The 25,831-nt window shown below is 46.5% G+C and overlaps 1 protein-coding gene across 23 annotated transcripts in view; it reads left to right on the top strand.

Annotated features, from left to right (window-relative positions):
• Window positions 1–25,831, top strand: part of TRERF1 (transcriptional regulating factor 1) — a 209,989-nt gene that overhangs the window by 133,539 nt on the left and 50,619 nt on the right. For all 23 annotated transcript variants that reach the window (XR_005990218.1, XM_041770769.1, XM_041770804.1 and 20 more), the window contains one exon: window positions 7,812–7,926. The gene's annotated coding sequence lies outside the window, so the exon portion shown is untranslated. The remainder of the gene's footprint in view (window positions 1–7,811; window positions 7,927–25,831) is intronic.

The raw sequence follows: 25,831 nt of genomic DNA on the forward strand, positions 1-25,831 counted from the left end.
GCTTTCCCTGTGTACTCTTGTCATCCTATAGTTTGTTCTCTCTGTGAAACATTAACCAAGCCCCATTTCTTCTCTGCTCAGAGCCATCCAGTGGATTCCTGGCCCAGCCACGTGGCCCCTGCCTGCCTTGCTGACCTCTCTCCCAGCCCTCTTCCCCCTCCCCCAAGTTTGTATCACCAGAGGACTGAGAACCCACCCACTCTTCTCCATGCCTGGGACTCTCTTGCCTTCTTGAATTGTCTTGTTCAATTTCCATTCATTCAGATCTCTGCCCACATGCCACTTTATGGGCTGACCTTCCCTGATCACTCTTCAGAGGGGTGACCTCAGGCATCCATCCCCTTCACTGCTCTATCTCCTTACCCTGGCTTATTTTCCTTCCTGACACCATTCCCACCCTTCCACTGCTGATGTGTTTGTTTCCTTGTGTACTGTTGGTCTCCTCTTGTAGAAAGTCAGCTTCACAGGGCAGGGACCTGGTTTCTTTGATTTATTGCTCTGTTTCTGACACTAGAGGAGTACCTGACACATAGTAGGTGCTCAGTAAATACTTCTGAATAAGTAGATGCATGAACAAAGGAATTAATATCTACATCTATTGGGTAGACTGTGGTTTCCCATGGAATTAATCACACATTCCAAACAACAATGCCAAAAATGAATGCCTACTTTTCCCAGTCCTTAGGATTCCAAGTGGAGGGACTTCATTTTAAAAATGAAATCATAGATTATTCTGGAAACCAGGACTTCTTATTGTTGCATTCTTGACAAATATAGGCACCTATCTGCCTAGGCAGTTGTTCTCGGGGTTCTGAATTTGACAAAGCGGGGGCTTTGGGGCACTTTGGTCTTATGAGTCTCCTACCACCAGTTTTACTGAGAATGGCTGTGTTTTCTTGATTAATCTAGAGCAGAGTTTCTCACCTCAGCACTACTGACATTTGGGACCAGGTCATTCTTTGTTGTGGGGACTGCCTTGTGTGCTGTACAAATTTTAGCAGCACCCCTGGCCCCCGCCCATTAGATGCTAGTAGAACCCCTAGCTGTGACAACCAAAAGTTGTCTCTGGACATTGCCAGGTGTTCCTTGAGGGGCAGTAATCACTTGGGGTTGAGAACTACTGCTCCACCATATGCTGGAAGCTCCCCACAGCAAAAAATTATCCCACCCCAAATGTCACTAGTACCCAGATAGTGATACTCTGCTCTAGAAGAATGCTTGTCACACGCAACTCTAAACAGTGATGAAAACGTTCTGTTCTGTGCAATCCAGTATGGTAGCTGCTAGCCACGTGTGGCTACTGAGTACTTAAAGTGTGGCTAGTAAAACTGAAGAACTGAGTTTTTAAGTTCATTTCATCTTAATTAATTTAAATTGAAAGAGCTGCTTGTGGCTACCATGTTGAAAAGCACAGCTGGAGAGACCAGGGCTGCTCACACTTCAGTAGGGCACACAAATCACCTGGGGATCCAGCAAGCCTGTGCCAGTACAAACTTGTTTTGAACTCTCCTGTCTTAAAACTTAGTGTGAAATTTTGCATGGTATTGCATTGTATAGCTGGGCCTATTTTAATTTAAAAAAAAAAAAATTAGCAGGGGCTCCTGGGTGGCTCAGTCAGTTAAGCATCTGACTCTTGGTTACGGCTCAGGTCATGATCTCGGCATCGTGGGATTGAGTCCCACGGCTCCTGCTCAGCGAAGAGTTTGCTTGTCCCTCTCCCTCTGCTCCTCCCCACCCCTGTTTGCATGCTCTCTGTCTCTCTGTCTCTCTCTTTCTCTCTCTCTTGAATAAATAAATAAAATTCAAAAAAATTAGTAGATTTCAGCCCTGATATTTACATGTATTTCAGCAACATATCAGGTTAATTCTGTGGCTCTGAGGATAAAGGTGATAAAGCAGAGTGAGAGGACAGAGGTGCATTGGGGAAGGGTATGTGTGGGGAGAACTTAATGAAAGGAATACTATTCCTCTCTAACAATGAGGATTTTGTTTCTCTCTTCCGGAATTTTCTCAAATTTAATCTCTGGAGTGAAAAACAACATTTAAATGCTACATTGTAGACACAAGCAAAGGGAGCAAGGTCCTACTGTAAATCTCCGGGCCACTGCAAGATTGGTCTAGGACATTAGCCCAGCAACCACGACCTCCTTAAGTCAGCGGTTCTTAGCCTTGGCAACATATTACAACCACTTGGCAAGCTTTAAACACTATTGTTTTAATAAGTTTGTGGTAGAACCCAGGCATCTGTGGTTTTCTAAACTCCCTAGATGATGTTGATGTGCTATTAGGATTGAGAACTACTGTGCTAGCCTATGGGACACAATGGTAAAAAAAGAAAAAAGAAAAGAAAAATAGACATTGCCCATGCTGTAGTAGGGCTTACAGTCCCACTAGGGAGACCAGCTTGCTAATCCCGTAATTAATTGATTGCAACTGTGATAAGTACTGCTGCACAGTTCTATTTCTAGAGAGTCAGAAGTCTCACTGAAGCTATAACCTAAAAGGTTGACTAGATGTTTATGAGGAGGGAGCTAGGAGGAGAACATCATAGCGGAACTGGCACGTACAAACGCCCTGGGGTAGGAAAGAGCTTGAGATGTATGCAGCCCTAAAGACAAGCTGGCTGGGGCCATGAGCAAGGGGACAGCAGGCTTGAGGCTGGAGAGTGGCTGGTAGCCTGCTGTTCATCATCAGTCTACAATGAATCCATCTGATATGTTCTTGGTGTTTGAGCTATTCTGCTATTGATGTGAATGGCCCAGCTTCTGTGTTCTGGAATAACTGGGTGCATGAAGGGTGGATTAAATGGCCCACCTCTGTCTCATAGTGATCTGGGCAGGACATTCTCCTGCCATGAGGGACAGCTATTTTTTTCTCAACCTCTGCAGAAGTGGGAATGGGGCACCAAAAGAAGAGAAGAGATGTTTAGAGAGAATGAGACTCCCCCCCGCCCACCCCATCTCAAAAGCTTCCAGACCTCCCCTGGCTATTGGGGGAATATATCTCACTTGAAAATTAGATCCTCTACTGTGCCACTGTTGTCTCTGCCTAGCGTTCATTTGATGGAATGGTTGGCCCCCCAAGCACCTGGAATCTGAGATTTCTCATTGCATCAATTATCTTCATACTGTTTCTTAGCTGTTCTTAAATTAAAGCTACAGATTGAATCTTCCTTCTCCTCTTCCCCTCTTTTTCCTTCTCCTCCCCCTCCTCCTTTTCCTTCTTTTTTAAATCTGTGCCAATTCCTAATTTATTGGGGGTGGCATGGAGGGATTTCTTCACACTTCATTTGGACCTGCTTCCCATTTCAGAGGCTCTCTCTTGTATATCCTGTGTCCCCAGCTAAACCCTCCCCCAACCCATCAGGGCAGGATGTAATTAATCTCTTTTTCCTTTTCTTTTTCTTTTTCTTTTTCTTTTTCTTTTTCTTTCTTTTTCTTTTCTTTCTTTTCTTTTCCTTCCTTCCTTCCTTCCTTCCTTCCTTCCTTCCTTCCTTTGTTAAGATTTTGTTTATTCGTGATGCCTGGATGGCTCAGCAGTTAAGCATCTGCCTTCAGCTCAGGGCATGATCCTGGAGTCCCAGGATCGAGTCCCACATCGGGCTCTCTACATGGAGCCTGCTTCTCCCTCTGCCCATGTTTCTGCCCTGATCTATCTATCTCTCTCTGTCTCTCGAATAAATAAATAAAATCTTTTAAAAAATGATTTTGTTTATTTATTTGAGAGAGTCAGTGGGCACGAGTGGGGGAAGGGGCAGAGGGAGAAGCAGACTCCCTATTGAGCAGGGAGCCCACGGGGCTCAGTCTCAGGACCCTGGGATCATGACCTGAGCTGAAGGCAGACAGTCAACCGACTGAGCCACCTAGGCACCCCAGGACCATCCTTCTGTGGTTTGAGCCTCTCGGTACCCATTTAAAGTGTTTGTTTCTGTATATTAATTTTTTTCCTTCTCCTAGATCTTTTAAACTTTGTTCCCCCTTACCTCTGACTATAGTGTGGTATGTAAGGCAGCATCTGTCACCACCAGTGTACACAAGGGAAACTGAGGCCCAAAGAATAGTGTGGGGCAGTGGGAATATCCTGGCCTTGCCTGATGGCTTGCTGGCTGCAGATCCTTGAAAAGGCACACTATCTTCCATGGCTGTGTCCTCCTTGGTTGTACAAGAAAGAGATAATAAGATTTCTGTCTCATGGGGTGGCATGTGGTAACAGAGTAAAAAGGAAGGGCTTCCGGCTCCAGGTTCTGGCTTTACCACTCAGTTTTGTGATCTTGGGCAAGTCAGCAGGCCTCAGTTTCCTACTTATTCAATTGTGATACCCACAGTGACTCTGCAGGATTGTTGTAAATATTAGAGTCCATCGCTGGGGAGTCCCAGCACCATGTCTCATCTGTGGTAGGATGTGGCAGCTGTTCCATCTCCTCTACCATCTGGGACTCAGCTGTTTGTCCAGAGGAACCCCAGTTGTTAGTGGTGGGTGCCCAGAGCTCCTGGGCAGATCTTCCCATAAATCCCCGGAAGGGCATCTGGATTCCTCTTTGCAATTGAGACTGGGGCAGGTGAGATGTGACTTAGTGAGGGTTAGTCCTAGCGTGGAGTGGAACTTCCAACCACAGACTCTCAGCAATGTGGCTGGGAAGCATTGAGGGTACACACCAGGAAATGATGAGTCATCAGGACACCTGACTACTGATGGGTAATCTCTGACTCTTGCAGAGCTGCCGAATGCTCCTGCTGTGGCCCTAGTAGTGGCTGGGAGATCATTTCTTGGACTCCCATTGATTTTCACATTGAGGGAGGGGCATGGCTCTCCTTGCTCCCCAATCGCTGGGGTGCAGGGTTGGTAATGCTGCCCGATTCGGGGTCCTTTAGGAGCCAGGCAATGTGCTTCTTGCTGATCTCCTTGAGACCCCTGCAAGGAGGCTTCTGTTTTAATAGAAGAACAAGGACCAAATGGCTGGTGAGGGATGGAGTCAGATTTGAACCCAGGTCTCCTGGGCTCCAAGGCTCATGTTCCAGGCGTGAAATTGTATGAATTTTCTTAAAGTATCACCCCCCAGGATGCTTCTCCAGCAGTAATCTTAATAATGGAATGCTCATCCACATCCCCAAACCCACACCCTTGTCTATCTTCTCAGCACTGACCAACTAATTTTTACTACCAGCCAAATTGAATTTAGCCAAGTCACCACTGCTGAAAAGGAAATAGGTAAGAGTGCCACAAACTTGGTCTAAAATTGGAGGGAAAGCAAAGTGGCTCCTATATTGGATGCCTCGTGCCAGCTTAGGATGAGAGAAAATTACACCTTATGTGTATATATGCACCTTATATTCCTGGCTTGCCATGGGTAACTTCTTGGGCTCTTGTGAAAAACCTGCACATGTTTAATGCTTGCCTTGGATACCACAGTGACTAAAGTGTGGTGTGAGACCAAGAACCAATTCAGTCCTTATTACAAGCCTCCTTTCATAGCTAGAACGTGCTGTGCTCCTTCTCATCACAGGACTTTTGCAAAGGCTGTTTATTGCACCGACAGCATTTATTCTCTCTTGCCCTCTCTGTTTTGCTTCACTTCTGTGTTCTTAGGGCTCAGATTAAAGACTGGTCCATTAGGAAAGCACCACTGACCCTTTCCTGTGCTAGGTCTACCCCTGTCTCATGTTCTTATAGCAGTAGCCATACTTCTTTAGAACATATCACTGTTAGTTATTTCTAATTTGTTAATGCTTGTTTCTCCCACTAGACCGTAGGCTCCATGAAGGCAGGGACTGCTTTGGTCTCACCTGTTCTTTGCCTAGTGCCTTGCCCTTGCATGGTACATACTATCATTCAGTCACCATTGAATGAATGGATGGAGAGATGGGTTGAGCTAGTGAGCCTCACTTCCTCTCCTTTACCTCCAGACAGTATTTTTTTATTTTATTATTAACATGGTAGGAAGGTTATAATTACCTCCTTCCATGTTTATGTTGGGCCTCCTTGAAGGAGAACCCATCTTGAGAACCGTGGGAGGCCAACCCAGCACCTGACGTATGGTAGATGACCAATAGCATTTGACTCTCTGGTTGCCTAAGCATGGCTCTTGCTGTTGAGACACCCAGCTCCAAGGACTCAGGCTGTGGCAGGGGAGTTCAGTGAGACTCAGGACAGCACGTTAGTCATGGACACTGAGTAAAGTATATCCCTGCTTCCCACCTCATGTCGTGGTTTAGCTTCTTGCTAACGTCTCCTACTCAGGTTGCCAGTTACTATATTGACTTATTTGTACATAAACAGTTATTCCCATAACCTTCTCTTCCCCAACATACAGGAATAATGATATACAATCTTTGTAACATCACAGACATCGCTTCAAAAACATTCTGTTGCTATAGGACTGTTTATGATGTGCTTATCGGTAGAATTTCATGAGCAACAAACTCCCAAATTGCAGATGATTTAGCATTTGAAGCAGGGAGTGAGGGTATATGAGTGTTCACATTAAAAAAAAAAAGACTTTGAAAGGGGAAGTTTTTCTTCTGCGGAGTTATCTCCTAAAGTTTAAAATAAGAACTACTTAAAAGCTGAGAGTTTAGAGGAACGAGCACTTTCTCTTAAACATTCAAATGGGTGAAAATGACTTGTAATCTCTCCCTCAAGTATTATGGCAATAGGCATTTAAAGGCTTTTTTTGGAGCTGGCTGTCACAGACAAAGGATTTCTTAACTTAAAAAAAAATCATTTTTATGGCATTAAATAGTAGGAATGAACACGAGCAGCCCTTTTGACATTTTGGGACTGATTTATTTTCTGAAATGTCCCAGTCCATTTTAATAGATAACACTTTGTTCTTCCTGTTCGGGGCAGTCGCTTTGGCTGCGGTCGCCGTAGTTCGGGCTGAGAAGTTTTGACCAGGTTCCATGAGCCTCATGCTCCGGAACCTGAACCCAGCAAGTTCCACTGGCTCTGTCCCGATGCCTTCCCGAATGCTCCTGCTGTGGCCCTCCTTCCTAGAAAGAGACTCTGATCTGCAGTCCACAGGGTGAATTTGACATCAGCTGTCTTGCTAGCCACCCTCTCAAGGGATCATCCAGATTTCTTGGGAAAGCCTACCTCCGGGTCAGCTTCCCTTGTGATGCTGCTCAGCTGTGGTTTGCGGAATGGTGCTGGCCGCAAATCACTCACCCATCCTCGAGATAGTACAGAAATGGCGAGTAAGTGCTTAGAAACCTGTGTCCCGATTGGACAGAGTCATCTGTGGGGTCAAATAGTTGAAGAGGTGGCGCTCTGAGCATTTTTTCTATTTCATTTGTCTACCAGTTTATTTTTTTAAAATTACCTTTTATAAAAGCATTTATCTGCAGTGGATTGGGAATGAAAACAAAAACAAAGACCACTCAGCCTTCCTGACAGTACTTTGGAAAGTCCTGTGGGGAGCAACTTGCGAACTGCCTCTGCTCCCCTGTGGGACAGGCAGGCTAGGCTGTTGAATGAATTTGGGGAAATCACAGCACTTACCAAATTAATATTGTAATGAAACATGTGCATCTCTCTCTCTCTCTGTCTCTCTCTCTCTCGACTCTTTCTTAAAAGCAGGGAGTGCATTTAATACATCTTTTTAGCCTCATTCCTCAGAACCCCTCATGGCATATTGTAGGGCGTGGGAAATATTTGTCTGATCCATGCCTGCCTGCTCCCCAAGGACATGAGAGTGGGTGAGGCCAGCCTCAGGAACTCCCTCAGCTTTTGAAGAATATCCCCTGCAGGCTGGTAATGGAGAGCTAGGAAGAAACAATGAAGGAGTGACCTTTCCTGTTCTTTTCCCCCTGCAGAACCAGGACTCCTCTTCCCACCTGCCCAGCAGCATGAGAGCAGCATGACTGGCCGGCCGCAGGAGAAGCCCCCAGAGCCAGGCCCCCAACTCAGCCATCTGCTGTGGAAGTCAAGGTAAGCTTGCTTTCCTTCTCCTGAAAGGTCCAGGCATTTTTATTTTAATGAATCCTCTATGCTTTTGTGATCTCGCACCACGTTCTGGAAGAGTGCAGGTTTGCTGGCGCATGGGTAGGCATAAGAAGTGCATGTTAGCTTTGTAGGGCAAAGCATGCTCGTTGCAGTTAGTAGAGAGGCCAATGGCAGGGAAGAAAGGGTACCCAGTTGAGTATCTGGAGACTAAAGCTACCATTATTCCTCCACCACCTCCTGAATCTGGGACCTTCGGCAGATCTTTTAGGGATTGTATATCCAGGGAATTTGGAAAGAATGGCATTGGAAGGACAGTCTGTGGCCTGGGACTCCCAGGACATCCTAGACAGATTCCTTCCTGTCCCACACAGGGTCGTAAGGGGGGGTCGTAAGCATCTGCCAGACCAATTCCTAACCAATGTTGAGCAGTGAATTATTAGAAAATTCTTCCTAACTTGGGACAAATTCTTCTCTATAACTCCTGTCTGCTCTTCTCTGCTCTGCCATTTGGAACCACAAAGCCTGGGCTTTCAGAAATTCTTCCACGTGACTCTGTCTTCAGAGTTGAAGATGGCCATCATGACTCTTGCTTTTCTTGTTTGTATCCATTCTTCCTGGACACTGGCCCCACTCCCCTTGTCCTCTTGTCCCTCTCTATGTTGGAAAGGACTCCAGTGTCAGCCCTGCCAGTTGCTCACTCAACCTGTTCTCAAAAGAGAATCCTTTGGTCAGTACCTCTTAAGAACCCCTTTGTGATAGTGCTAGACTATCTGTGCTAGACTCGAGGTACATCAAGACAGGTTTGGGTCCTTGGAGAGAGGCTAATATAAGCATAACTCCTTTTGTGTGCTCCTTTTTCATATTTTATCTCTTTTCAGCTTTTTTCTCAAATGTTCCATGAGCACTTGGAAGAAATTGTTGGATACAGCTTTCTACATATGATCGTCAAAATAAATTACTTTGTTGTACTGTTCAGATCCTCTCTAGTGTGCCTTTTATATTTTTATTTGATTAATCGGTTTTTGAGAGAAATGTGTTAAAAATCTCCCACTGAATTTGTCAGTTTCTTCTTGTAGCGCTGAAATGTATATATATATATATATATATATGTATATATATACATATATATATATATTTAAGATTTTATTTATTTATTCATGAGAATACAGAGGGGAGAGAGAGAGAGAGACGCAGAGACACAGGCAGAGGGAGAAGCAGGCTCCATGCAGGGAGCCCAACGTGGGACTCAATCCTGGGTCTCTAGGATCACACCCTGGGCTGAAGGCAGCACTAAACTGCTGAGCCACCCGAGCTGCCCTTTTTTATATATTTTAAGGCAATGTTATTTGGTAGATGCTTAGATAGAATCAGTGTATATTATTGATGAGTTAAGATACATTTCCACCACTTTTATATACTTAAAGGTTTTTTCTGCTCTTTCTTCTAGACTGAGATGTTTTTCCCCCTTGTTTCATTTTCCATCTTATTTGGAAGTTCTACACTCTCTAGGGGCACTTGAGTGGCTCAGTCAGTTAAGCGTCTGCCTTGGGCTCAGGTCATGATCTCAGGGTTGTGAGATCGAGCCCCGCATCAGGCCCCCGGCTCAGTGAGGAGTCTGCTTTTCCCTCTCCCTCTGCCTTGCACTCCCACTGTGTGTGCTCTGTCTCTCTCTCTCTCAAATAAATAAAATTTTTAAAAAATAAAATATTTTTAAAAAGGAAGTTCTGTGCTATTTGTCCTTGCAGTAGTTACTCTGGCTGTTGTAGCTGGCATACTTACCAAAGTCTAAACATTTTTTTTTTAATTTTTTTTATGATAATCACAGAGAGAGAGAGGCAGAGACATAGGCAGAGGGAGAAGCAGGCTCCATGCACCGGGAGCCCGATGTGGGATTCGATCCCGGGTCTCCAGGATCGCGCCCTGGGCCAAAGGCAGGTGCCAAACCGCTGCGCCACCCAGGGATCCCAGCCAAAGTCTAAAATTAATCAGGGTCTTTACCTTCCTCCCCAACAATGCAAAAACCCTAGATGGGTTCAATTCTAGTCCCTGCCTCTCCCAATTTATAGACAGTTATTATCCTGTGTTTTCATTCAGTTCTGTGTTTTTTTTCCCTGCCAGTTGGACATCACTGTTGCATACAGTGTTTGTACAAATGAACCCATATACTGATCATTATCTTTTTTTTCTGATTTTTTTTTTTTTTAAGATTTCATTTATTTACTCATGGGAGACATACACAGAGAGAGGCAGAGACATAGGCAGAGGGAGAAGCAGGCTCCGTGCAGGGAGCCCAATGTGGGACTCGATCCCAGGTCTCCAGGATCATGCCCTGGGCCGAAGGCAGGCACTAAACCGCTGAGCCACCCAGGGATCCCCTCTGATTCTTTTAATGAATCTCAGATTATTTTCCTTCTGCTTGAAGTAAATCCTTTAGCATTAGCCTTTAATGAGAGTGAGAGTCTGGTGGTGGCAAATTCCCAAGTGTTTTTTTTCTGGTTTGGTTTGGGTTGGGTTTTGGCTTTGGTTGGCTTGAGAACATCTTTATTTTGCTCTCTGTTTTGCAAGGTGGCTTTACCAAATATATTCTCTTGGGTCACTGAAGTGATTATTTCGCCGCTTCTGGCTTTGAAATTGCTGTTGAGACGTTGGCTGTCAATCTAAGTCTGTTCCTGTGTAAGTGACCTGGTATTGCTCTCTGGCTATGTTAAAAACATTGTTTTCTTTGGTGTTCTGCAGCTCCCATTACCATGTAACTAGGTGTAAGTTTTTTTGTCTTCAGTCGGCTTGGGTTTTGTTGGGATTCCTAGAGCTAAAGATGGGTGTTTTTCAATAGTCCTGCAAATTCCCCACCCTTCCTTCTTTGAATATTGCCATATTTTCCTTCTGTCTCCTGTCTTCTTCTGGAACTCCTGTTAGACTTCCGATAGACCTTCTATCTCTGTTCTCTATCTCTCAACCTCTGTTTTGTATTTTTCATATTTGTCTCTCTGGGCTGACCTCTGAATCATTTCTTCAGATCTGCCCTCCATTCAGTCCTGTATTCCGGGTTTCAAATGCTCTTTAATCCACCCACTCATTCCGTCTGTTTTCCTTTTGGTTGTTTTATCCATCGTTTCTAGAAGTTCCAGCTCATTATTTTTCTGCTTGGTGATTTTTTTCTAGTCCTCATTTCTTGCTCATATCTGCAAACTTCTTTTTTTTATTATTATTATTTCTTTCATATATTTAAGTAGCTATTTAGAAATTGTAAACCCTCATGTCTGGTAATTCTAGACTCTGAAATCCTTGGAGGTCTAGTTCTGCTGTCTGTTGTGTCTGATGTCCAATACTCATGGTGCCTTGTTTCCTGCAAGCTGCTTGTTTTCCTGGCAAGGAAAATTCTCTATTTGAGAATTATTTGATGTATTTGTTGTCATTGACTTTTCCAAACAGAATTTGTATTGCTTTTTTGCTCGTTGTTTGAGGGTACTAGCAACCAAAAATCACTTTAATTTTCTACCTAAGCTTTCTCTGGCTGCATAAGAAACATGAATTCAAACTCCAAACCTGTGTGGGGTCTAGCTGATGATTACATATTTTCAGGAGATCAGCTATACACTCAGCCTGGATTCTGTTTTAGATTCTCTATCTCTCTCCCTCTCCCTTCCCACCACACTCTCTATCTAAAAGAAAAGGGGTGCCTGGGTGGTTCAGTCGGTTAAGCCACTGACTCTTGATTTCTGCTCAGGTCATGACCTCAGGGTTGTGAGATGGAGCCTGCTTGCAATCCTCTCTCTCCCTCTGCCCCTCCCTCTCCTTCTCTAAAAAAGGAAAAACAAGAAAACCCACAAATTTCCAGGAGAGATTTTCTCCCATCCCACCAGCCCAAGGTCAGGGCTCCTTGCAGACTGCTTCTGTGTTGTGCATTTACTTCTCATTCACTGAGCATGGAGCCCCAACTTTGTGGAGGAAGGAGATTTTTTTTCGTGTCTCCTGAACATTGTGCAGCTCTTGAGGTAAATGTAGAATGTCTAGGGTTTGACAGGAACCCTCAGGGCAAAAGTCAGCTTTGCTGCTAGCTCACCAAAGCAGGGTTCCAGCTTTGGGTGTGTTTTTGGTCTTTGAAGAATCCTTCCATTGGTACAAACTCAGTGATGTGTATACAATTTTTATATTTTACATTTTCTCCAACATATTAGTTGTTTCAATTGGGACAATCGAATAGGGTATCTGGTCTGCCATATTGCCAGAAGGTGTTATCTTCTTTCTTCTCCACCATAGCTCTGTATGGCATGAATTACTAGTCTTTATCACAGAAGAGTGCCGTACAGAGCTCAAAGAGGGCACATAGCTGGCTATAGTCACAGGGCGAGCAGGTGACAGCACGATGAAGAGTATGTCCTCTCCTGCCCTCTTTTCCCACTGTCCTCCCCAAGGTAACGGATGACCATTTTTGGTGGATGAACTTTATGCTCACAAAGGATATGAGTCCCTACCAGGATGCTTTAAATAGCTGAACAGCTTTGTAAAATTTGTTTATGAATCTATTGTTTATCTTCCTTGAGAGAGGAAATGGCTTTTGCATATTTTGTGGCCTCTTTCTCCAGCGGTCACCAGCAACTTTCCTGCTTCGTTCCCACTCCTCAAAGGCCTGCTGGACTCAATGCCAGACCCCATGTGCACCTCCTCCAGATCCCGGCTTCCTCTCCTCTGCATGCCACACTCTCCTTCCACTTTCTTCCCTTCCCTTGCCCCCACCCCTGTCCTTTCTGCTGTTGGCTTTTCTGTCTCCTGGTGTGTGTGTTTGTTGGAGGGGAGGCCACAGAGCACCATGGTTAGGCTTTTTGGGCTTTGTGGGCAGGGAGAAAGAGCTGAGTTTGAACCTCACTCTGCCATTTCACTAGCCCAGTGTCTCTGAGTTTCAGTTTCTTCATCTGCAACATGGGACAATAGACAGAGTTATTTAAGGACTAAATAAGACATGTATGGGGTGCCTGGGGGCTCAATTGGCTGAGCATCCAAGTCTTGGTTTCGGCTCAGGTCACGATCTCAGGGTGGTGAGATTAAGCCCCACATTAGGTTCTTCAATTGGTGTGGAGTTTGCTTGAGATTCTCTCTACCCCTCTGCCTCTGTTCTCCTCCACCATGAATGCACATGCATATGTGTGCGCTTTCTCTCTCTCAAAAAAAAAAAAAAAAAGAATAAAGACTGTGCATATAGAGCTCATGACAGGAGCTTGGAGCATGATAACAGTCAGTCTATGGTAGTCAGTATTGTTATGACTGAAACAGACCCTTCAAGCCCCAAGCTCTTGTTCAGTGATACTTTTAAGTTGACAAGAGCTGGTTTATGAACCACGATGCAAATGGAAGCAGAAATCTAGGGGCGATATGAGATCCTCAGCCTCACTATTATGTTCTCCAAACTGGAGTGGTTTTAAAGACGGTTTGAGGGAACACAGAGCACACTGGTCTGGCCAGTGTTTGCAGATGGTATGAACCATAGGTTCTGGAAATGGGGTACCCCAGAATCTCGGCCCTCCCTCTGAACCATGCTGTCTGTCATGCGGCCACAAACGGGCTGGGCTTGATGATACCACTCACTGGGGACTTTTCTCTTGGAGCCCCCAGATAATAGGAGGGCAGAACCACTTTGCTGGACGCATGTTCAGTAGGGTTAGAGAAGTGGTCCTCACTGTCTGTTTTATTTTCGTTCTTAGATCCTTCTATTAAGTGGCTTTATATTACTCTCAGATTTTTATCACTTCCTGATTTGATATCTATCAGGCAACAACTTTTTTCAGTGCCTGCTATTCATAGTGACTCTAGGCTTTATACAGTACACAAGTGGCATTAAAAAAGGCAGAGTTGGTGTGATTCTGAAACTGCTCTAAAAAATAAAGTCTATTCATTTTAAAAGACTTCATGACCAAAAACAGACACAGAGGATAAACTGTCTTCATGAGATGAAATGCTGGGTATACAGAATGGGTCGCTGAGAGGGACAGCACTGTGTCCCTACTAAGTGGTCAGGGAAGGCTGGAGCAGGCAGATGGGAGCTGGGCCTGTTGGGCAGCTGGGTGTAGACATGGTGTGAACTGAGCTGTAGAGATAGGTGTTCTCATGAGCCAATGAGACAGATGGCCTCTGTGACTTCTCTTGGAGAGCCACAGCCACTAGCATAGCAAAAGCCCTGAGAAGTCCTGCAATTAATGTTTGACTGTGTTTCACCAGGTTTCCCAAGTGTGGTTGACCACTCATGGCCAGTGAACATGGTGGTCTTGAGTGGATTAGCATTTGGCTTCTATCTCTACAATAAATGCTTCAGTTGATTCCAGGCCATCAGCTCACTGTCATAAAACAGTGACTGGCAACTTTCTGTAAAAATTCAGTCAGAGGGTGCTTGGGTGGCTCAGTCGGTTGGGTATCTGCCTTTGGCTCAGATCATGATCCCAGGGTCCTGGAATTGAGTCCTGCTCAGCAGGGAACCTGCTTCTCCCTCTCTCTCTCTGCAGCTCCCCCTGCTTGTGCTCTCTCACAGTCAGATAAATAAATAGAGTCTTAAAAAAAAAAATTCAGTCTGTAAAGGGGCACCTGGATGTCTCAGTCAGTTGAGCTTCTGACTCTTGATTTGGGTTCGGGTCATGATCTTAGGTTTGTGGGATCCAGCTGTGAGTTGGGCTCTGCACTCAGCACAGAGTCTTCTTGTCCCTCTCCCTCTGTTCCTCTTCATGCTCATGCTCTCTCTCTTTCAAATAAATAAATAATATTTTTAAAAAATAAATAAAAATGCAATCTGTAAGAATCAGACTTATTTGGAGTCAACCACTTGCCTTCTTTTCCTAACTGTTGCTTAAATATCTAGAAGGATGAGGGCTCTGGAAGCTTGAGCATTGATGTTCCTGTGGTTAGAAAGGGGCTGCTTTGTTCTCCACAACTCCCAAGATGATGTCCTGCATATTCTCCACCCAGCTGAGGGGCCAGGCCTAGCCCCACCCCTGCCTGCAAACCTCAAAGTCTATTAACAGCTCTCTCCCGATGATGACTCATGCTTCCTGTCCCTCCTTCATTCTAGTTACTCAGAGCTGTAAACCAAGATTGATTACTTATACCATCTAACTGGCTTTGCCCAGGGGGAGCTCAACTGGTAGAATAAATAGTCTTCATTGGGTGATAACCCAGCCTGTGTTCTCCTTGCCAACCCTGCAGAGTGAAACAAGGGCTTTATGCTAGGTGTGATTGTGAAGGCCATTTTCCAGAACCAGGAAGTTAACACCTTATGTCTGGGGCTATCTTAGGAGTTTGAGGAGCCAGAATTATTATGGATACAGAGATAGGAGGAGCCCCAGGCAGAGGACTCCTATGCCAGCAGAACCCCTAAACGCCATAAACGGAGTCTGTAAGTGAAGTTCTGGAGATTGACCATCATGATGTTCCTTCTCACTTCTCACTGTTGGGTGATCCCCTCTCTAAAAATGTTTTTAAAATCTTTATTCTACTAGTCATATACATTATCCTATTTTTTAAAAAATTAAAGCATGTAGCTGGAGCTTAAGTCTGCTCAGATGCCCCCCACCCCCACTCACTCTCTTCCCCTTTTCGAAAAGATGGGAGAACTGAGACTGGAACCAGGTGTCCTGACTCCCAGCGCTGTTTAACGGCTGCAGTAGGATCCTTAGGCATCAGGAGTGAGTGGTAGAAAATCCTAGTGCCTCAGTACCCTGGCTCAGGATTGTTGGGTGTCCCTGGGACCAGTCAGGGGCTGGGGGTGCTCACCCAGCTGAGCCTTCGCAGGTCAGAGCCAGAGGGACCTCCTTGCAGCCCATTGGGCCCAGCCTCCTTGTTCTGCGGAAGCTGAGTCTGAGGTACTGGGAAGGGGAAGTCATTTGCCCAACAAGGTCACAGGGCCAGTCTCCCTTTCTCTCTGGTCCGGGTTATCTTTATATTGGGTTTGCACTTCCTGAATACGCAGCAGCCAGGTTGTGGGGGTGAGGAGGGTGGTGGTGGAGGGCAGGCGAAGTGGGCTTAAAAGAACCCCATCTGAGAATGTTTAAAGTTCTGGTAAGTGTCCCATGAAGAGGGAGATAATCTATGTACGCATAATCAAAAGAAGAGGGAAGACTTAGTTTAGCTCCAAAAGACCAACAGGAGTTGAGGGGGGTGGCGGGGGAGGACAAAATGGGAGCTATTCAGAGAGGCTGGGACATTTTTATCGATGGAATAGAAATAAATAGGAATTTGTTTTTTGCATTTTCACGATGCCGCCTTGTTAGTATTTTGGGAGTACGTTCAAGTCACGTGGAGGCCCTAGTCCCATTTTAGTGACAGTGGTTTTGTGGTCTCTGGGGGGCTCTTTGGCCTGGGACTGGAATCCTCTGCTTTCGAGTCCATCAGGTTTGCTCCTGGCAACATGGGTGATCCTTTGGAAATCTCTTCATCCCTGCGATCTTCCACAGCTTAGCTCGGAACGGGAAGGCAGCCTCCGGCCAGGTCTGCCTCACAGAAAAATAATAGGTGTGAGTGCCCTCCACACGGTAAGGCTTAGGTTGGCCTCCTTTTTTGTTCTCTCACCCCCACCATGGCATGAGCTCGGAGAGAGTTTGGTGCTTCCGCTGGGCAAGCTTTCATTTTCCCATCTGACCAGGTGGCAGCTGTGGGCCACCAGAGCCTCCCCAGGCCTGCTTCCTTGGGACAGCACACTGTGCGTCCCAGCTTCCTTAGAGGCACCGTTGTTGAGAGGCAGGCCAAGAGGCTGTGACTACAAGTGAGGAAACTGCAGATAGGGACAGAGTTCTTGCCAGTTTCCAGGAATCTAAGAGCTGGGGGCCCTCTTGAAACAGGAAAGGAAGTAGACTGCCTCTTTATCTGGTATCATAGAGGGAATGAAATGACTCTTTCTGGGTAATTTGGGCGCACGCTTTCTCCTTTAATGATAACCACAGATACTGTTAAGCTTTAAATGGCCACTAAATAATGACTTCTCTTTTCCTCTCTGGGACTCTAGAACTGTTTGACGGCTAGTCCCCAGAGAGCAGAACCACGTGGAAGAACTGGGCCTGACTTGTGGCCCCAGTCCAAGGCCCTCTCAGGCATCTCCTGAATCTCACTGAGCCTTGGAGAGCTGAAGGCCTCTCTGGCAGGGGCTGACCTGCCCCAGAAAGCTTCCCTCCACAACTAAGCATTTACATTCTTCTGTTTATTTCTCTGCCTCGGGAATAATATGCAGAATGCCCAGGAGGCCTTGCATGGTGTCTCCGGGTCTTCAGGAGGGATCAAAGTGAACGCACCCTGCTGCAGGGGTGCCTTCAGAGGGTGTAGAGGGGGTAAATGTGGTTGTTGGTCTCTGCATCAGAGGGCCTTGGACAGCTGAGGATTTCCAGCGGACGGGTTTTAGGGTCTTCCTCTCTTCCTGACGGTGTCCACTTCTGGCAGCGCCTGCCCCTGAGCACCAATCTGGTGACTGAAACAAAGGGAGGCCTCAAGGTTGCCCTGGAAACGAATAACCAAACCGATTCAATCACGACTGAGTCATTGAGGCCTGATCTAAACTGTACCCAAGTCAAAACAAAACAACAGGAACCCCACCCCAGGTGGTGAGGCTCCACCAGTCCTCATGGGTGCCACGCACGTCCCAGTACGTTCTTGTTATATCCTCACCAAAAAAAAAAAAAAAAAAACCAAACCCAGCTGTGGAGCAGTAGGTATTGTCATTCCTCAATCCAAACTGAGGCCCCCCCCCAAAAAAAGACAAGATCAATCTGCTGGGTTCTTACTTTGCCAGTGGAAGATGAGGATTTGAACTCTGGTCTTCTGACTCCAGGAGAGTGGTCTTAGCAATTCTGCTACATCGCCTGTTTCTCTCTCTCCAGGGAAAAGTTCCTGATGAATAAAACAAATTTCCAGATAGCTGGAGCTCAGCCCTTTCAGACTAGAAAAAAGGAAGATTTTTTTTTTTTTTTTTTTTTTTTTGGTATGCAATGCCTCAGCTTCTTTTTCATACTTCCCAGTCCATGGCTATATGCTAGAGGGTGGAGGGTTGCTAAGTGTAGATGGCCAGATTCCCAGGGCATATGTGTACTGTGGTGAAACTGGCTTTCCTCAACCTTCCGAAGTCAAAGCTAGAAGGCTCCAACTTAGGGGAAGTAGCTTTGTGCTAATCAGATCTGCGATGGAGAACTGGGGACCCTGTGGAATACCACAGGAAGCCTCAACCTTGGGCATCAGAGCGGTGGAGGCCTGGCCCTTTGCCACTAATTGTGTGACCTTGGGCAGATTATCCCCTCCGTGTCCATTCCCTCATCTTTTAAAATAGGGAAAGCACTTCTGACTCTACAGGTTTGTTGAGGGGACAGAACAAAATAGTGTATGTCTATGCTTTGTGCACTGCTTTCCTTGATGTGCTTGTTAGAGACTCCACATTGGGCCAGAGCATCTGTGCCTGTGGACCAGGGGACCGGTCTGCTCTGAGCTCCACAGATATGAGTGGACACACCCTGTGGTCATCAGGGAAGGTCACTCAGCATTGACCTCATCCCAGGACCATTAAAGAGATGGAACCATGAGCTTTTTATTTTTCTGTTTTAAAAAAGAAGAAGAACAACAACAACAAATCAGGAAAAAGAGAAAAATTGATTTTCTTTAACCTGTGGGTTTTTTTTTTTCCTTTCTCCCCTCCTTGCTGTGAGTGGAATTGCCACTTTGCTTTTTTTTTTTTTTTAATTTAAAAAAATGATGTTCTGGGTGATGGAACATAATATTTAGACATGTTGAGCTGACAGCTGATGGGTGTGTTATTAATACACCATCACCACAAATCATGTTGCAAGGGCTGGTGGGGAGGAGATTTGTGTGTAAATGTGTGTGTGTGTTCACACGCTTGGATGATTTAACATGATGGGGGAGGGTCCGGTGACCCTTATCAAAAAGCAGCTCTTGGGAAGGACGTGGTCTGCTCTTTGGAGGATTCCTTTGTGAACTGAGGAGGTATTTCCCATGTTATCCTATAGAAACAAAAGGTCTCACCTTCCCCTCTCCCTCCTCCCTCTCTCATGTCTCATGTACCCAGCGGGTACCATGTATTATGCCAGCCCCTGAAGACAGAGTTGATGAGGCTCTCCTCAGAAGAGGTGCTGGCCTGATGGCGGAGGCGGTAGTCCAGTGGGGCATAGTGTGCCGAGTGGTGTGATGACGCGCAGAGTCCTGGCCCATCCTTGCTGGCTCTCCAGGCATTCTTCCTTGTGCCCCTACCTTCATTTATTACCTGTTGTCAGGGAACTCACAGATCTCTCAGCCTGGGACCCCCCAGTCCAGCTGGCTCAGGGGCAGCTCCTGTAGGTCTCCAAATGAAACTGAACTCTCACAGGCATGAACCCTGACATCTGGGTGTCATCTTGACACCTGCCCCTTCCGTGCCCCTGTACCTACCACATCACTAAGTTGTGTCAGATTCACCCCGAAAGGCCCCTCCATCACCACACACATGTGAGCTGCCTGACCTGGACCAACGTAAAGCTAAGTGCCCTCTGTGTCCCCATCCACCCTCCTCCAGCCTACGTCTATACCACAGGCCCACAGACTATGGTCTGTGAGCTAAAAATGGTTTGTACATATGAACACTCAGTGATGTGGGAACACTGGCTTTGAACCCCAGTCAAGCAAGATGTTATCCTTCCAAAAAATGCTTCCACTGTTCTCATTAGCCAATCTGTATTATCAAAAAAAAGTTCTCCATATTATTATATTTTTAGTTATGTTGAAAAACTTACAGAAATTTATATTTCCCTCACCACATACGTGTCTATGTCTTAGCCTTGGTTTTGTTATCCGGCTGCAACATCTAGAATGTATTCTGTTTGGCTGTTTACTTTGTAAAACTTGTTGACCTCTGATCTACAATGTGGCCTTTTCAGGAGGAAAATCTGGTCAGTCACACATGCTTGGAAGACACACACACACAGGCACACACTAATCGAAACACTTTTATGGTTCCCCATTACATTTTTAGGATAAAGATTCCTTACCTCAAGAACCTTGGGTGGTATGGCCTTTGCCCCCCTTCTAGTTTTATGCTCCTTAGTCCAGTATTCCAGCCACTCTGGCCTTTTTCTCTTGTTTCTCATGTCTACCTTATTCCTACCTGTCCCAGGGCCTTTGCCCGTACTGCCCTCGACTCTGTCTGGAATTTGACATTTCGCACCATTTCCACACCTTTCTCATCCATTGGATGGTGGCATCACTGTGACTTCTGCAGAGGATCCTTCGTAAACCTTTCTGGTGAGGACATGACCCGTTATTACAGCCATTCATCATGGTCATAGAATTACATTTGTCTGTGTCTTGACACTGCCTCCCCAGACTGCAAGCTCCATGAGGGCTGATACCGAGTCATGTACCCACCCCCATTTTATATCCACTATGCCTGGTATAAAGTGGGCACTCAAATATTTTGTTACAGTGCATGTCTGAGAATCAGGGAAGGTTTCATAAATGATGTTAAGTCCGAACAGGAACTTGTGGACTGAGAAAATGGAGAATGAGAGCAATTTCAGGCAGAGCAACCAGCATTCTGAAAACTGGGGTAGCTCCCTAGGTCCAATGCTCGGGGTGGGTATGGGTAAGTGGTTGGGAAAATCATTACAAAGGTAGATGTGGCCAAATTGTGAGGGCCCCATAAACCAGGCTGAGTTGTGGGCACCCTTCTTCTGTTGGCAGGGGGAGCACTGGAGGTTTTGGGCAGAGGGGTGGCATGGGCAGGGCTACTAGTGGAAAAGCGGGCTGGAAGGGGTGAGGCCAACTGGGAAGAGACTGTATCATAGCGTTGGCAGGGGAATGAGAAGATGGTTGGGGAATGCCATGGAGGAGAGGTCGACAGGAATTGATAATCTATTGGAAGTGAGGGGGTATTGTGTTCTTGGGGTCTGATTCAGGCCCCTCCAATACTTAAGATGAGGAAAGAGGCGGAGGCTTGAAATTCATTTGGGCCCAGGAAGTGGAAGGAGAAAATGCCTGCAGCCCCCATGTCCTCTTCAAAATAGGACCAGGTCCTCTGCTGAGACAAAGGCCTTTTAGGTTCTGGTCATGGGCTTTGGCCCCTTCCCCCAGTTGCTAGGTGCTGGGGAGCAGGGGGAGAGGCCCAGACTGAGGACTTCTATCCCAAATAACTTCTCTGCAGGTTAGTAGGGCACTTAAGGAGACCTGCCTTTCCTGGACCTTTTCCTAAAAATGTGATAGCTAAATGTCCACTTTGTTAGAAATCCTACCTTGAAGGCCTTTGAGGAAGGTCTCTGCTTTCAGAAGATATTCGCTGAGGGTCTACCCTTCCCCAGCTCTGCCCTGAGCACCACAGGGACCACCCCTCCGCCCCCAGAGAATCTGTCTGACCCACAGACATAGCTGACACATAAAATGCATGAAGATTAATGCATGAAGACCTGGTTCAATGACATCCTGCATTTCTGTGGTGCATTCAAGTTCACAAGGCACATTCTCACACAGGTGATGCAGTTCTTCAGCCCACCTTCTACCTGATGTCTGGGGACTGTTTTTGTCCCTGGGCCCCCAGACTGCCCACGCAGCCCCTACCTTCACAGGTGTGGCTGGGGGCTACACGAGCAACTATTCACACCAGTGGTGCTCGGTAATGTGCCCGCGTAAACTAAATGTGATGTGAGCTGATGACCTATGAATGCAAAAAAGAAATAGAAATGCTGTTTCTGTGAAAAGTGAACTGAAGGCTTTGCAAAGAATTGATCAAAGCAAGCCCCTCCAAGAAAATCCCTGCCCAGACGTGTGCACGACACCTGCTGGAGGCCGTCACTGGGAGGAGAGAGATGAGCCTGCCAGAGGAAGGTGTACTGTGGCTCCTCCACTGGTTGCCCTCACCTTCCAGCTCCTTTTTTACAGATGCCATACTAGAAAATGACACATTGTGGGGTGATTTATGCTTAAAAAACAAATGCAAAGCTCTAGTCAACAGATCTATATACAGAGGCCTGGACCGTGCCTCAAAAGATTAGTAAGATATTTGTGTTTGAACTTAATGAAATTTTAAGGTGTGATTGTAGTGCTTTTAAGTGTACATGCAGGTTTTCCAATGTTTTATGACATGTTTATTTTTGAACAAGTAATAGCTTCCCATGGTTCAATAAATGAGAGAAACATAAAAAGCTGTAAAATGAAGTCTCCTTCTCACTCTCTTCCTATTCAGCCCAGAGACGGCCCCTCCCTCCTCACAGACGACTCTTCCTGGTTTCTTGGATCCTTCCAGATTTTCTTAATGCACAACAACCAACTGTGAATATACAGTGGGTCACCAGCTATTCATGGATTCCATATTTGCAAATTCTTCTACTCTCTCAAATTTATTTACAACCTCCAAATCAATACCTGGGACACTTTCGAAGTCCTTGGCACACATGCACAGAACAGCAGAACATTTGATTTGCCTGATACCCATTCCCAGCTGAGGCTGACCAGGTGATGCGCTGCCTTCCTGTGGCAGCTCTCATGCTGCCAACACGTGTCTTTTTTCCAGTCAGTTTTGTGCCACATTTTTCACATCCTTGTGCTTCCTGTTGGTTTCGTTGTTCACAGTGGCCCCTAGGTGTGGTGCTGGTGTGCTGGCTTGGGGCTTTCCTCAGTGCAAGGAGGTTGCATGTGACCTATGGAGGAAATACTTACTAGATAAGCTTCATTCAAATAAAAGTTATAGGGCCATTGGCTCTGAGTTTGGTGTTTACAAATCAATATTAAATAAGGTGCCTTGACACAGAAACACACGTAAAACGAGGTTAAGTTCTGATCAGTTGATGGAAATGTTGTGACCAGAAACTCACAGGGACCTCACCTGTATTTCCCCCAGGAGCAGTGATACAGTACTAAATGATCCAGTGTTCGTAATGACGTCACAAGATATATTACAGCTAATAATGAGAATCGACTATTTACAGATACATAGATACGTGTATATTCTATTTTAACGTTAGAGAGCTTTCTATACCCTATTCCTTGATCTTTTTAACAGCTGCATAGTATTTCACCACTTGGTTATTCCATAGAATTCACCTTCAACTGAGAATGCCGTCTCAGGGTGTCTGTGGGAGACTGGTAAGGTAGTGAAGCGCCACAGGTGCAGGTTCCCACCAGGGTCAGGGGTTTGGGGGTACTGTGAAGGACTTGGTACCGTGCCTGGCCTGAGGTCAGCATCCCATACACATTAGCCACGTTATCTTTCTTTATCATCTTTCTTTCCCATCTGCTCAGCAGTGTTAGTCTAGCTTGTCATCATGGCTCTGGAGGAGGTCATTGCTGCTGTCCTTCTGACTGCAGCCAGCCCCTCTGCAGTCTGTCTGCACATGGGGCTGGAAGACACCTGGGCATCCTACCTAGGCTTAACCTCAGGCCACACCAGCTTCAAGGGAAGGGGATTGTCTCCTTCACTTCCTGATCCTTTGCCAAACACACAGCGTTGATGTTTGGACAAACTTGTTTGCTGCATCCCGTAAACATTGAGTGGATCCGCTTTGGGCCCAGCATTGGTCGTGGATGGCACAGTGGAGAAGGGAGGGAGAGCTGTACAAACAGAGGTATTCAGAGACATTTCTGTGCCTTTAGAACTTAAAAATCTAGCATTGGTTGAAAAATAGAATACCTGAGGTGACTCCCTGATGGAGTCATGTTTCCAACAAGCGGAAGGATGCTTCTCTGGGCCTGTGAATCCTTCCTCTAGGATTTGGTCCTCACACTCTCCAAGGACCCCAGGCTCTTGGGGGCCCCGTTTCTGCCCTCTCATTTCAGCCGCAGGAGCCCCCTGTGGGGGCCTCACCGAAACTACTTGGTCTTGGAGCAGCAAAGGGAGGTTGGTTGGGCAACAGTTTGAGATAGGGCACCTGAGTGGCTCAGTCAGTTGAGCATCTGCCTTTGGCTTTGGTCATGATCAAGCCCTAGGATCCTGAGATCAAGCCCCACATTGGGCTCCCTGCTCAGTCGGGAGTCTGCTTCTCTCTCTGCCTCTTCCCGCACCTCCTGCTTGTGCTCTTACTTGCTGTCTCTCTCTCTCTTTCAAATAAATAAAATCTTTAACAATATATATGCAAGAATTTGGAACAGTGAGGTAATGAGGACCAGTGACCAACAGGATATCAGACTTGGGCAAGTCCAGATAGGTTTGGGGGCTTCCCAGGATGTGAAGGATTACCAAAGGAGGGAGCAAATCCAGACCCTCTTGATTCTCTGAGGCCTGTTGGTAGTCATTTGGGTAGATGGAAACCAACTTTTATGACCCTCTCATCATCCACATACAGAACTCAACAGTGGGAATCTCAGGTGAAGGGTTTGTTGGGAATGTTCACTTCCATCTTTATAACATTGAATTCTTGGAAGCATGTGTAAATTAAAGCATACCATTTTTTCTTTACCTTGGCATGCTGTGATGTGAACCAAGGTCCTCCTGACAAAACTGGTCTCTGCCGCTCCATCAGCTTGTCTCTTGCAGGATGTTCACTCCTGTGGTCTGTTCACTATTTGGTTCCCTGAGCTCAGCAGCTTCCCGAGAACCCTGGGATGAGGAGCCCCTCTAATTTGTTGGTGGCCGACCTCCCTTCACACAATGAGGGACAAATGAGACATCTCAGAGCAGCCAAGTCACTGAGTCAAAGCTTGGTCAGGAGGATGCAGGGTGACAAGGAAGTTTGAGGTGGGCTGTGACGCCCTCTGGATTCCCTGAGCACACATCTAGTTAGCACAGTGCCACACACAAGGCATAGGCTGGGTCCCAGAGCTGAACAGGATGGGCCTCTGGCTGCCCCCAGAATTAGAAAGGTGGGGGCGTGAGCCATGATGATGGGCTAGAATCCAACCTACAGAGGCTTGGAGAAGGCAGCCACTCAGGAAATACCTCTGGGATGGCCTCCAGGCCCAGACACAGAAGTCCCTCTGACTTGTTTCTTGACTCCCAGAATTTCCCCAGAAGTCTTAGAGTTCTGAGCCCGAGAGGGCTGTGGGGTTGCTTGTCTTAGCCCCCTTATCTTACAAGAGAAGAACCTAGGGGCTGCGGCATCGCTCCAAGTGGGGGCTGTGTTGCTGCTGCTGCGTAAGGAATGCCCACATGTGGCACTGACATCATAACCCGGTGAACCTCGTCTGAAATGCCGGCAGGAGAGCCAAAGAGACCCCAAGCACAAAGGACGCCAAGGCACAATTATTTCATATATAAGGGAGCATCGCTTACTTTGTTACCCAGTAAACTGTAAGCTGTTTTCCAGAAAGGAGTGTGTTTTCCCCAAGACACCCACCCCATCTTTGAAACCTTGGATGTCCAGAGGCATTTGCTTTTTAGATAGACATCAAACTGTAAAGGCCACAGACCAGAACTAAATCAGCTGCTCCTTTGGGGAACTGAACCCTTGACCAAGCAGCCTACTTAGGGTCCTAAGGCAGGAGAGCCTCCGGGTTGGTGCTATCCAGGTGGCAGTATAGGCTGCTCCCTCCTCACCATCCCCTGCAAAGGAAACCAGTCTCTGTCACTCACTGCTTGGGGTTTGAGTGATAGATAGGAATGGAGCACTCAGGTGCTTGACTTGTGTCTTCTTAAATTTATAATTCACTCTGAGGCTGGAAGCAGAATACAGGAGTCAGCTCTTCCCACCAGCCAGCACCCTTTCCAGTCCATCTTCATCCCCCATACTCCCTAGGGCTGCGTCAGAACAGCTGGAGAATCTTCCATTCTCCCTGCCCTGCTCTGCCCTGGACAGCTTCAGGGATGGGAATCCTTTCTGGGCTGCAGTCCTAAGTGTTGATTCACAAAGCCCGTGTCCTTGGGGGCAGGAGTGGTCCCAGGCCCCGACCACCCCCACTCCCACCAGCAAGGGTCTGCCCACTGTGCCTCCTGAGCCCTGGTTGAAGTGACGCCCCC

This window comes from Vulpes lagopus, chromosome 1 (genome assembly GCF_018345385.1).
Source record: "Vulpes lagopus strain Blue_001 chromosome 1, ASM1834538v1, whole genome shotgun sequence".
NCBI classification, from domain to species: Eukaryota; Metazoa; Chordata; class Mammalia; order Carnivora; family Canidae; genus Vulpes; species Vulpes lagopus.